Source organism: Protomyctophum bolini (assembly GCF_963924005.1).
Source record: "Protomyctophum bolini genome assembly, chromosome: 9".
NCBI classification, from domain to species: domain Eukaryota; kingdom Metazoa; phylum Chordata; class Actinopteri; order Myctophiformes; family Myctophidae; genus Protomyctophum; species Protomyctophum bolini.
In genome coordinates, this window is record NC_137870.1 from 33,236,342 (window position 1) to 33,250,025 (window position 13,684).

General features: G+C 40.1%; 2 protein-coding genes across 2 annotated transcripts in view; both read left to right on the forward strand.

Moving 5' to 3' along the window:
* LOC308321830 (dixin-A-like) overlaps positions 1-13,684 on the forward strand; it is a gene marked incomplete at its 5' end in the record, with an annotated part of 169,414 nt that overhangs the window by 15,281 nt on the left and 140,449 nt on the right.
* The window catches only part of lrfn1 (leucine rich repeat and fibronectin type III domain containing 1), a 129,068-nt gene continuing 115,971 nt past the window's right edge, over positions 588-13,684 (forward strand). The window contains exon 1 of the mRNA XM_080772803.1: positions 588-1,347. The gene's annotated coding sequence lies outside the window, so the exon portion shown is untranslated. The remainder of the gene's footprint in view (positions 1,348-13,684) is intronic.

Here is a 13,684-nt window from a genome sequence, read left to right on the forward strand (position 1 = left end):
ACCATTTGTGCTGGTCCATACTGGCCTATCCCGAAGTATAACAATTGGTACAACTCATGCAGCAGTGTTGCAAATTGACCACAAATTGTGTCATTACAGTAGAATTAAATCACACGTGTTGTAGGTTTAATTAAAACCCAAATTACATCACAGTGCTGCAATGCTGCACAATTCACAAGGTGCCAATATTGTTTCTTAACAGCAAATGTCCATTGCACTTTATTTGCTCTCCTCTGCATTTGCCCCAGATATGATTGCAATCATTGCATGGAAACATGTATTCATGATATCGTTCCCATATTAGGCAGGTGGGAGTGAAAGGATGCTGACTGCATGTAGACGCATTGCAAGGTTGCCTGTTCTCGTACACAGCAAGATTGTATTCCACCTCGCCCGCAGAAATCGACCGCATTGTTTCGTTGAAGGAGTGGACAAACCAAGTCATGTAACTAATTGCTCGCATGGGCATGCATAGTATTATTAGGAAGAAGAAACAAAACATGTGTGCGTGGGTGGGATAACTGGGATTCCTTCAATGCGCTGCAGACAAGGAAGTTACGACAACAAATTTGCTTCAGTATCGGAAAACAAAACAATAGTCAAAAGGCGTGTGTTAGTCTATAAACCACATTATAGCCTAATCAGTGGGGAACGCTCTAGGTTGTTCACCAGTATAGTTCTCGACCTTGACGATATTACGCTTATAAGGCTATTTCGATTGGAAAATAAGACGGCGTGCGACGCGTGTGCGTGTCTGAATTTGACGCCAACCTCCAATGCGTCTGTCTCAGTGGCGTCGAGGCGAGGGAACAGCTTCACATGAGTCTAAACTACAGATTTACATCCAGATTTTACATCCCATTCGAGCCAAACGTCATATCGCAAAAATATATGTATAGCAGCATATTCCTGTGACACAATCCAATGGGCTAAGTGTTTAACATAGTGACGCGTTTACCCTTCGGACGCTGCATGTCGTCGGACTCAACAGCTTTGGATTTGGATTTTCTTTTTCTTTTTCATTCTAACGGCTGGCTCTCATCTTTTTCATCTCTTGGATCGTACTGGAATTAAGGTGGGGTCTTTAACCCGATGCAGGTAACTGGGAGATTGTCTACTGTCTCCTGCTGACACTTTCACGTAGGCTATTGTCGCTCACGTCCAATGGATTTTTGAATTATATCGTGAAACAAGGCTAAGAAGAAGACTTTATGATTGCGGAATCAATTGTGCACCATCGCGAATGCATATCGAAATGCGTTAAGACAATGTCTGGAGGGTGGAAATCATGTTCAATGGGTCCTACCCATCAACATCTGCTGTATTAGCCCACTTTCATTGGCTGGGGTAAGTCAATAATAACATGTGTACAATGGAGTTTTTGTTAATCTGACACTTTTTGTAAATAATTGTCATGGCTGCCTACGGCAGACAGATGTTGAGTGTTGAGTGTACATGCTATTGCCAAAGCTAGTAATAATAAGCTACTTCACATCAGACTCACAGACTGACTGTTCCTAGGGTGGCCATTTATGCCGCATAGAGGGAAAGTACTAGGCAAAATGTATAAACTATTTGTTAATATGCGTGCAGCGTATAAAGTGTGCACTGATAGGCTATCAGTTCTGGTTTGGATATGGTGGCTCATGTGAAAGTGTAAAGGCTATACTGACGGTGGGTGATGTGGGAACTGTCATATAGGTAAAGTTGTTATAGTGCCTATATTGCCTGCACAACATAGAATATTTTTATCTATCTATCTATCTATCTATCTACGGTATCTATCTACGGTATCTATCTATATCTATCTATCTATCTATCGGCTATTTGATAATTTGACGTATTTGTTTCTTTGAATAATCTGCTAATCTCACGCGTATAAGTGATCAAATGAGTTGGACATTAATTAATGCCTATTTGGGCCATATAGCCTACTTATAGTTTGTCAGGGACAGCCGGACAGGGCACCGGCAATGTGCTTGCTTATTGGTTGTGTGGGGACCAGACTGACTGACTGCTAAACATCTAGCGGAATGTGGCACATCAAATTACCACAAGGAACCGGCGAAATACGCGAACACAAAGCGCGCGCAATGATAATGTCATAGTCTCATTGTGATGTGTTTAAGATACCTAAATGGGAGGGGGAAATAATGGTGACAAGTGTAAGCCTCCAGGCTACAACGAACGAACGCAGGCGACTTGACTTGAATGAGCCGAGCTTTAAGCTTTCACTATGGCACGGCACGGGCGTGTCTGCATCAGCAGCACGACGCTGAGTGCCCGACTTTCACTTAATAGCAGCGGAATCCAGTTTCATCAGTGCAGAATAATAACGCTTTGCCAAGTGATGCTGATTGATTGCTAACAAGACTGTTTACCAGTCTTTGTAGGCATACTTATTTATCCCACGGATTACCAATATATCGAGATGAGTGTTGAACAAACTTAGAGGTTGGAAGATATATCAGACGGTATACAGTAGCCTGCCTATAGCCCTAGTAGGCTGCTCTAGACTAGCCTATATGGTTGGAATAGGCCTTATAATGTGTGTTAGAGGACACACACACACACACACACACACACACACACACACACACACACACACACACACACACACACTGTATGACTGCATGGCTATTGCACAGTGAATGACTGCTGGGCCTGGCCAATAATTATTTTCCTCCTCTCATAATTTGTGTTCATTACATTATGCAAATTGTCTGTATGGTAAATTAGGTCTAACGTCTTTACTATTTACAATTACAATATCTAATATTTTAAAAGACTATACCTGCCAGGGATCTGTCCATTCATGTACTATACTGTATATGATTCTTGATACTGCACTTGACGCTTGAAACGTACTTGACAGTAAACCAACACCGTGCAGTTTATGATGTCTTTATTTCTTCTTCGGAGTCAAAGTAACATTGCGTGGTAACTGGTAATGCAGTTGAAAGTGTGGATTTTTTTGAAAAGTGACTTGCTAAACATTGCAAGGTCGTTTAAAGATATGTCAGGTGAGAGATGCATCATGCGGGCATTGGAGATACCTTGGTTGTAAATCCATTACACAGAGGTGGGGCAAGTCATCCCGCGTGGCATTATCTGCACCTTTTCAAGATACCACGGGACATCGACCAGTTGAGTTGCTATATCAGTACAGAGCATGCAGTACAGTATGTGTGTTACTTATACAGCAGAAACCCCTGAATAGCAGCTGCACCTTCCACATATACGCCCTACTTTACTCTTACTGAGACTGGATGTTCTTGTTCAGCGGTGGGCTTCATGTCAGAAATTATGCAGTAAGATGACATAAAAGGTGTCACACGGTCTGGATTTTGTTCCTTTCTCTGACAGGTGCCTCGTTGGTTAGGAGTATTCAAAACGTACACACTATAAATTGGCAGAGTTTCATGGAGAGAGCAAAGCAATCCTGCTTGGTCACAGGGGCTTGGTTAACTTTTATTCACAGTTATATGTTGAAATTAGGGTTGTCCCGATTGGATAGGGTGATCGGAAATCAGGGCTGATCACGTCATTTTCAAATGATCGGAATCGGATCGGGAGCAACCCCCCCGTCCACTTGTATTGGCCTCAATTTCCCAGAAGCCCTAGCAGCCCAGCGCATGGGTTCATTTCCGGTTTCGGCATCATAACGTGACGGCCTCGTCACCAGGTCCGCGACAAAGCAGCTGTTTATTTTTAATTATTAAAATACGGCGAATTAAACACAAAACAAAAGGCGAGTTTAGTGTATTAAGCAGAGACGATTGTTTGATTAAACAATTAGCGGCTGTCAAACTGTTAAAGTCAGGGTTATCAGCAGAGTGACCTGGCTGACAGCCATTTCTGTTTTCTAAATGCCAGGTCATATTGCATGGTGCATTATAATGGTTTAACAAAAGTTACTTTTGGAATGGGTGTAACGTAAGTTAAGTTTATTTTAGGCGTGATATCCTTGAGCCTTATTGGATTTGTGTAATTAACTGTAATTAACAGTTTGTTTTACTAGCATTTGCATTGAGCGAGGTTCATCACTTCACAGCCATTTGAAAGCGTTGCAGGATGTTAACAGAAGCTCTGGATACTGGCGTCATGTGTTTTCCTAATTAATTCGGCTGGGGAACTCTATAAATGTTATGCATTATTGCCATTTGCCAACATCTCCATGTATAGTATTGCCAATACAGAGAGATTCAAAGTGGATGTGTGAGGAGGTTTCTGCTTTCTAGGTTGCTTTACGGGCTACAGGGTGAGATTAATGGGGTTTCTCTGGCTTGCCAGTCTGTTGCATTGTGTTACAACAGCTGCTCAGGGTGCTGATGTCATGTGTTAGCATTATGAAATAAGGACTGATACAGGGTTATCAGCTACAAAAATGAGAATAATAGCTATTGATCCTTATGTAGAAGAATAAAAATACAAATTACGGTCCTATAAGCTTGATTTATAATACGTTGACATACAGTACGATCATTCATGTACTGTATAACAGTAACTGCAGGGCTCACAAGCCTTACTGCATTTTTAGAGAGTAAGAGTTCAGCACCATGGACAGGGACCATCTCATTTTGGAACACAAAACTAGAAAGGAGGTGGCTCAGGGGTAGAGTGGGCTGGATTGTAACCGCAAGGTTGCCAGCTCGAACCCAGGCTCCCCCAGAGTTAGTGTCGAAGTGTCCTTGAGCAAGACACTGAACCCCTAATTGCTCCTGATGTGCTGGTTGGTGCCTTGCATGGTTTCTGCCGCCATTGGTGTGTGAATGTAATGCACAATCTATGTAAATCTTAGATAAAGGCACTATATAAATGCACCATGCACGGTGCCGTTGATTAGCTATACACAGACGGATGGACACACGGACGGACAGACTGACGGACTGAGTGCAAAACATACTCTCTACATGCCTTTGGCCTGGTGGAGACAATAATGAGAAATACTGTAGTGTACATTATAAGTGACTAGAATATTTTGAAAAATTGGCACTGTACTGTACCTGTTAATCTCTCCTTGACTCCGATGATGATAACGACTCCGATGATGATTACGATAGTTATGGGGATGAATCACTGCTTATGCCAGGCTCATCTAGAGTGGCAACAGGTGGAGGATGTGGGTGAACAAAATATACACCTACTTTGGGCAGTTTAGATGGTGCTTGCTTGTTCTTTTTTCTAGTCAGTATGTTTTTATCTCCACCTTTGTGTTCATCTACAAAAATGACGAGCAATGCTCCCCCTGATTTTTCATTGGTCTGAGCAAACACTCAAACCCCCTGAGACATGAGACATGTGCACTGCGAATGCTGTGGTCACCTTGACAACACCTGCCCAACCACTTGTATAAGATATATGATTTATACAAACAATCAAATTATAGAAGTAATTGCAGTTGATTGTTTTTAATAAATTATATCTAGGTCAGTTACAATGAAAAAAAAAGAAAGATATATTGTATTTGCATGTTCAGTCAGTGGTTATAAACATGTGTATGTGCACAGCACACATGTAGATGAATAAATGTGAATGAATAAAATATTAATATTCTCAAAATCATATGAAGAGCAAAAGCAATACTGTATATTCTGAGACCACAACAATGCATTGACATTCATACATGCATACATACATACATCTGTTGGTAGATAAACCTATAATGATGGACTACAGAAGCAATTCAGTTACAGTTATGGTTAGTAGTCGACTGCTCTAAAATCTAAATTAAGCAGATCTACAAGCTCATTAACTCATTGATCTGGTTGTAGATATTCAAAAACATGATTCTTATGATGACTATGATGCTGCAATGTCCGTAATTTTGACTCTTTCCTGTACTGTATGCAAGAGATATACAGTACATATAGTGCTCTGTGCTAACGCTCAATAACGCTCAATGTGATGGGCTGGATGAGCCCTTGGAGTTCCCCAGCCCCCGCCCTCACTGAAGCTGTGCCCCTGACAAGTAAACATGAGGCCTTTTGCCTAAAATAAAGAATCTAAGGATTATCAAAGCGTCTGTAACGGATTTCTGCATATGCTTAATGAAACTAGACAAAAAGATGAAAGATGTAATAAACACCAAAGCACAGAGAGAAATTAAAGTGTTATTCTCATGTGTGTTTACAAAACTACAGAATAAGAAGCAGTATTTTAGTACAGTAGAACCTCATTTAACGGACCCTCATGAGAATGATGAAATGAAATGTGAAAATGTGGAAAAAAGTGAAATGAAAACAATATAGGACTTGTTAAGTCAATGTGAATATTTTTTGTTCTACACTGATTACAGAAATGAAATAAACAATGAAATATAAAGTACAAAGATGTGCAAGAGTACTGCATTGCATTCAAAGGGGTTAATGAATAAGACATAAAAAAACCTTCTGAAATTCAAACAGCTGACTATCTGATATTGATACAATACTGTCCTGTCAGCATGTCTGACTTTAACAGGGACACATAGCCTATTGCTTTCAATACACAAGTCAATGTGAGACTCTTAGCCAGTCAGTTGATCGCTAAGTTTGAATGATCGGGGGAGAAAGAAAATCACAAATTGTACAAATTGTAAAGTAAGTAAGTAAACTTGAAGATAAGTTACATACTGTACAAGCCACAAAAAGCTTGAAATATTTTTTGTTTATACACCAGTTAATGTCTAAGATATGGATTGAGCAAAGAGCACTGACTTGCACTGTGCACTAAATACTTCCATGACTAGTGAATTATAGCCTACCAAAGTAAAACTAGAGGGGCCTCTACACAACGCAGAGCCAAAAGTGATTTCACTTCCACAAAGGGGATGCCACAAACGCTCCAAATGTCACTGTTTGTTTATTGCCTAAATGTAATTATTCTCCACCAATAAGGCACAAATTGATCTTGTGAGCGATGTGACAATGACTGTCAAACAGGGTTTTGATTCTCCATACCTTTTGCCTGTAATTGCCTTGCGTGATCATTTAATCATGAACGCAACATCTAATCATGCAATCGCATGTTGAGGGGCCTCTATGAAGCGCACCTCCAACAGTTGCACCGTCTGTCACACAAACTAAATGTCCTTGTGTCCTGACAGCTGCACCCCATGACTGACACATCCCTGGGTAGACAAACAGGCATGTGTTCTGAGGACCGTACTGTACTAGTTTATTTATTTATTAGCAACACAAATTTTCACTTTCACAAAATCTAAATATGGAACTTTGCACCTTGTTGCCCCTCAACAGATTGAGTGCATGGGACTACTTCTGGCATAAGATGATAAAGTGTAGAGAGCAGTAGTGGTGGTTAAGGGTAGGTGTTACATGGATGTCACGAGAGAGAGAGGGGGGATGGGGGGTGGGAGAACTGAGAGAGCGAGACTCTTGTCGCTGTATAAATGTCGATGTGGTCGTAGTGTGCTCTAGGGCTGTGCGATATGACGATATATATCGTATAGACGATAGAAAATGTCTATCGTGAAAAATGTTCTCTATCGTTTATGTCGTCGTGTCGCAAAACAAGCATTACGGCAGTATTTTACGTCACAGCCAAAAATGATATATCGTGATATGAGATTTTGTCATATCGCCCCGGCCCTAGTGTGCTCTTAATCACTTCCAAGAACCCTGTGTGGAATGTGGGTTGATATGACATGATATATGATACACCAGTTGGGCCCAGCGGTATGTACAATTAAGGCTCATGAACACAACTTGACTTATATCGAGCTCCTAATGGCTTGACACAAATATTCAGCTGGGAAATGCATGTCAATCTCTGTAGAGAATACAGTATAAGGTACAACACCTAATCAGTAGAACCTGGAGGTATGCTAGCCGGCCTCTGCTTCCCACTGAGGAGGATGTGGGTCATTAGACAGCCATATTACCCATGGCACCTGTGTCACTCAAGAACCCTTGTTATGTGGCTATTCTGCCATTGGCACCTCTTTAAACTGTTGTTCCTTGTGTTAAGTGTCAATACCTCTAGATAAGCATTTAAAGGAAGAGATATGATATCATGCAGATGGGAAATTATAGCTATATGCACATTATAATGGCCAGCCACTCACTGAGGATGTACACTACTAATTGCAACGTCTACCATTTACCTGGAGGTGACATTGATTTAGAATGGGCTTTCAGGTGCTGCGTCTGATCATTATTAATGCTATTCTATTTCTACCTCAACGGCGTCTCTCTGTAGGCCGTCAGAGAAAGCAGGAAAGAAACCAATTAAGAGGCCTATAAGCTCTCATACAAAACTTGAAATGCATAACACTATCATAGCTATAGTGCCATTGAATAATGCATAAGAATATAATATCTTACAGCGGTTAGGCCACATACCCAAAAGTGTATAGTGTTTTTTCCCATCGCAAGCTATTTATATATAGTATTTATAAATTGATAAACTGTGTGTTCAGTTCTCGGTACAATATAATATTGAGAAAACAAAATATCCCTTGTAATGCTTCATATTATGTCCTGTTATAACCTTTCACATTGATTTGTTGCACGAAAACACATATCTGGCAGACTCCACATTAGACTACACCAACTGCCTGCTGTCCATTAAAGGTTAGGTGCCGTGCAGCAGGTTGTACAGAGCCTGACACTTCTGCATTGTTTTTGCCCTTTTTGGAGAGCTGTCTGCTTTTAATACAAAGTACTGTAAATGCTGAACCCTTCATCTCAGACTGAGAAGTCTACAGACTGAAGAATATTTCTCTTGCCATCCTCTTAACTGGTTATGCTTTCAGAGGGATTTGTTCTTTCATTCCATTATGCAGGGCATCTCAAAGCAATTCAATGCAACAAATGTAACGCTTGTTTGTGCGTTTGTTAAATGTATTAATTATTACATTTCTCCATTCACTTATAATGGAGAAGTTTCGAAAACTCCCATTCAAGTATTATTTACTTGGAGACCGTAAGCGGTATATTTACAAAACTTGGCGAGGAGTAATAATTACAAAGATGTATTGCAAAAGAATTACATCTGTCAGCTTCACGGTGGAGCTATAACCGAGCACTTTACGTTTTGCCCTATAACTATTGAACCGTAAGTCCATTTGCGACTAGAAAGATTTTCCACCATTTATAATTTTCTTCAAAACACACTTTTTGCTCTTCCACCTACAGATTTTGTCCAAATCTCACAAACATCGGTACACATGATCTCTGGACCTATCCGTATTGGCCATAATCGCCTTCCACAATTAGTGGGAGGGGCCAATCCACCCCTAATTTGAATGACATGCCGAGGGTGGTTTAATCAACCGACAGCCAAATGCAATTCCTTTTTTAACCCTAGGGGGCACCGCATATGCGAAAGTTTGTTGCAAAAAACATGATTTTAAGATTTATGATGTTTAAGTAATAAACACCCTAGCAGCCAGCCTAGCTCAAAGCAACACAAATGGAGATCATTGTTGTATTTTAGCTGAAAATCTGCAACAGGCCTAAATCCATGTAATAGCTTCTACTTACAGAAGGCTTTGATGCTTGTATTACTTGATATGTATCTCAAATGCATACAAGATCTACCCATTGATAATTCCCCACCGCCTTGAGGTTCTTGAAACAATACCCCACATAGCAGGTTTATTACAAGGTTTGATTAACTATATCGCAGTGCCACGGTTTATCTGCATTTCAATATTTTAGAGACCTCAGAACTCTAAAACACTGACTCCATTCCCCCAAGATCGAACTCTTTTGTTGCAGAATAAGTTTGTGTAAATTACTATTGACCAGGATTCTATAAAAGTCTGAACTGAGCGGTGTGTGTGTGTGTGTGTGTGTGTGTGTGTGTGTGGCGGCATCTGCAGGGGTCAATAGGTCAATGAGCATAAGCCACAGGGGTCAATGGTGTAAACAAACAGCAGGGTCAGTTAGTGTCCTTGAGCAAGACACCGAACCCCTAATTGCTCCTGATGTGCTGGTTGGTGCCTTGCATGGTTTCCGCCGCCATCGGTGTATGTGTGAGTGAATGGGTGAATGTAGTGCACAATCTATGTAAAGCGCCTTGGATAAACTCGCTATATAAATGCACCATTTACGATACCTATTGTCTCATTGCATTCAATTCAATTCAATTCAATTTTATTAAAGTGTCAAATCACAACAAGTTGTCTCAAGACACTTTGCATACATTCTGTATTTGATGATTTATGAATTTACAATTTAACTTAAATGATCTTCTGTGGCATTATACATTGAGAAAGAGGTACAAGCATCCATGTGTGACAGTTCTGGTGAAGAAAAAATTGATATATACTGTATATATCTTCTTTATGCTATATTTAGAATGAACAGTGTGGATACATGGAAAGCAAAGGCTAGAAAGGGGGATAATGGGCCTGGCCCACCCATTTGTATAACTGGCGAACCCTATAATTATGACTTATTTTTGAGTGGTGCAACCACTCCTACAACCAGCAATGTCCATGTACCTGTGTACCTGTGTACCTGTGTACCTGTGTGTGTCTATGAGCACGAGTATGTTACTTATTTTTAATTATTAAAACGGAAGTAATCAATCATGAACAATGATTCATGAAGAAACATCCCGCACTCTGCTCTTGCTCAGCAGCATCAGTTTTATTTAAATTGACGTGACATTTCGGCCCCTCTGGACTTTCATAAAGAGTGTGAAGAAGATCCAGAGGGACCCAAACGTCATGTCAATTAAAATAAAACTGAACCTGCTGAGCGGGATCTTTGTTCATTTATCTTTGTTCATGACTGCTGCATGCATTTGTCACTGTCTTGCACCTGCTTTTGAACAAGGTGGATGTTATCTTTGGAAAGAATAAAGCTAGTATTTAAACATACACAACAAATACAAGTAAAAGGTTTGTTATTGCATCTAAAAGCTTTGCTCACTGCCTTAAAGAGAGAGCGAGACTTTGTTGAATTCCAGTATGTGAACGTGACAAATCATATAGTGCAAATTCTCACCTTTGGAGAATAACACGGAGAATAATGGAGAATAACATTGAGTCATCTTAAAATCGTCTCGTATAAGAATGGTGGTCCAACAATAAACAAACTGTCTGCGATATTGTCGGGGAGGTGTCTCTGTATCGTTTAAGACGGTCAGTCAATCATATTTGATACAGTCTGTTTCTAGCGAAGGTTTAACGAATTTGGCAGCAGTAACATTAGCGTTTTCTCTCAGTCAGTTGATTCTTCATATCCATATTTGTGAAACCGCCGGGATGATTTGTTTATTTTTCAAAAAGTTCTTACTGTATATGAGGCGATCTAAGACCCCCCTGGGGATTACAATACAAATAAATTAATACACAAACCCATGGACTTAGTGCCCTCTAGCAATATTGACGTCAGACTTCAGTGCTCTATAGTATCTATTTAACATGCATGTATAAAGATTACGAGCAAGCTATGGGTAGACTCTGTTTAAATCTTCTCTCCTGAGTCCTCAGGTCTTCTCAGGATACACACTCTGACTTAATCATTTCATCCAGGCTCATACAGTATTATATCCTGTTGTTGGCTTCATTGGTTTTTTGCTCCTTGACCTTGCCATATTTCCCTTTACGATTCTCAGTTCTCAGTTTGTGTATTGCTTTGGCTTCTAGCCATGAGAGAGCCAAACCGCTTCCCAGAAGTTATCTTATCTCGATTGTTCAACTGGTGTTTTTGCTGACTTTTACTCTACCCAAACTGTCCAGTCCACCTGTCCTTTTTTTCCTGTGTTGTTATGCAACAATTGGGTACTCATAACTGAACAATTACTGATATATTTTACCATACTCATTGTAGTACATAACCATTTTTACTCTCAGTATACTGTTGACTTATACTGTTGACTTCCTCATTTTACATTTGCTGTCTGCCTATACTGCTTTTTTGTATGATGAAGTAGGGCGTTTACATAAAATATGGACATACAAGGTTTCTGCCAGACAGCAACACAATCTTATATTGATTTGTTGGGACCCAAGTCAGTCCACCCATCACTTTGACGTGCTGCTCATCCAAAATGACAAATTCACAGAATCAAACCCTGCGATTTTATTAAGATAAGCAAGAAAGTGGATAAGCTGGCCATTTGAAATGAGATTACTTTATACATGCTTTTTAGAAAGTGATTATGCCGTGTTTTTTTGTGATTTGTTGAGGTCAGGAAATGAGTCTAGTCTGATTATATTTTTTTATGCACGACACGGGATCACAACCACAGTTTGTAATCACTAATCAGCCATAACGAGTTAGCTACAGGTGCACCCTATCTCATCTTTTGCCTTCAGCCTACCACGTTATTAGCAAAGGTAATCTACATAGCGGAGAGATGTCTCGCTCCATAAGAAGTAGTTGACTTCTGTACTTCTAGGGTTTGAATACATTGAAATACATCATATTCAGCCAATTGCAAGCAAGCAGACTAATAAGGTGATTTGCCTGAAATGGTTGAAATGCCTGAAAATGAAAAATTCTCCTCGGAAATCTGGCCCTGCCTCCTTGTTTAAAAACATTTAAATTAAATTAACATGTTTATATTTCTGATGTTGCTGAAAACATTGCTGAGGGTAGACATTATACTTTTTCAGTATCACATTTACCAGGTGTTTGCAGCCATCTAATTGGCTGTTCTGCCTAGTTACATTTTTCCAAGCCCTACTAAATGCAAAATGTTCATTGTAAATGCTAAATGGTGCATTTATATAGCGCCTTTATCCAAGCCGCTTTACATAGATGAGGCATTACATTCACCCATTCATACACCGATTGCGGCTACCGGTAGATATTTAGATACTTTCCTCAAATGTACTGTCAACCAGCTTAAAATTACTACCTCTATTGTGATCAGCTCATTAAAACTGACATTGACGAGCACAGTGCCTCGCTGAAAAGTTGATCTAATTTGAACACAAAGCACTCTGAGGCGGAACCACAAAAGTGGCAGCGTGTGCTGAAAAAGGATGGTGGCGCCATCAGGCTAACAAGCGCTACAGATCCATTGAAAACATGCATGGCCTTTAGCCTAAATTTGTTAAATTTCCACAAGAAACTACTACGTATGACTGGCTGCTTTAACTTATTTACATTAAAATATTCTGTTTTCAGGACTGAAAACAAGGAGAACTTAAATCAGACAATATGCAAAGACACCAAAAACACCCTGTTCCAATACACAATAGATATTTTTTATACTGTATATGGTGTAGGCTGCTGTTATTCAGATCATATCAGTATACTGTACAGTAGAGTTGAAATGAGTAAAGAAGGACTTTCAAACCAAAGAAGATGTAAGTAAGGCGTTTTCCAAAAGCTAATTCTCTTTGAGGATTCTCTGCCCTTTGTAGCACAGTGGCAGTATCCTAAAATCCTTTATAATTTCCTCTGGAACACTGGCTACTCTCCAAAGGGATCAATTTCACACCATGCAGCCACGGCCAAGCCACAATGCAGCTACGGCCAAATGTTAAACAAACTATAATTACTCTCTACACAGTATGGTGACTGGTCCTATAAAGGCATTATGATGTATTTTATTTGTGGGTTTTGTTCTCTCTCTGTGTGTGCGACTGTGCGTGTGTGCATGCATACGTGCGTGCGTATCTGTCATACATATATCTCTGAGAACTGTCCAACTGATGGACTTCAAACCCGGCCTGTGTATTGCAGAGGACCCGAGGGAGTGCGGTGCTAGCCTTGCG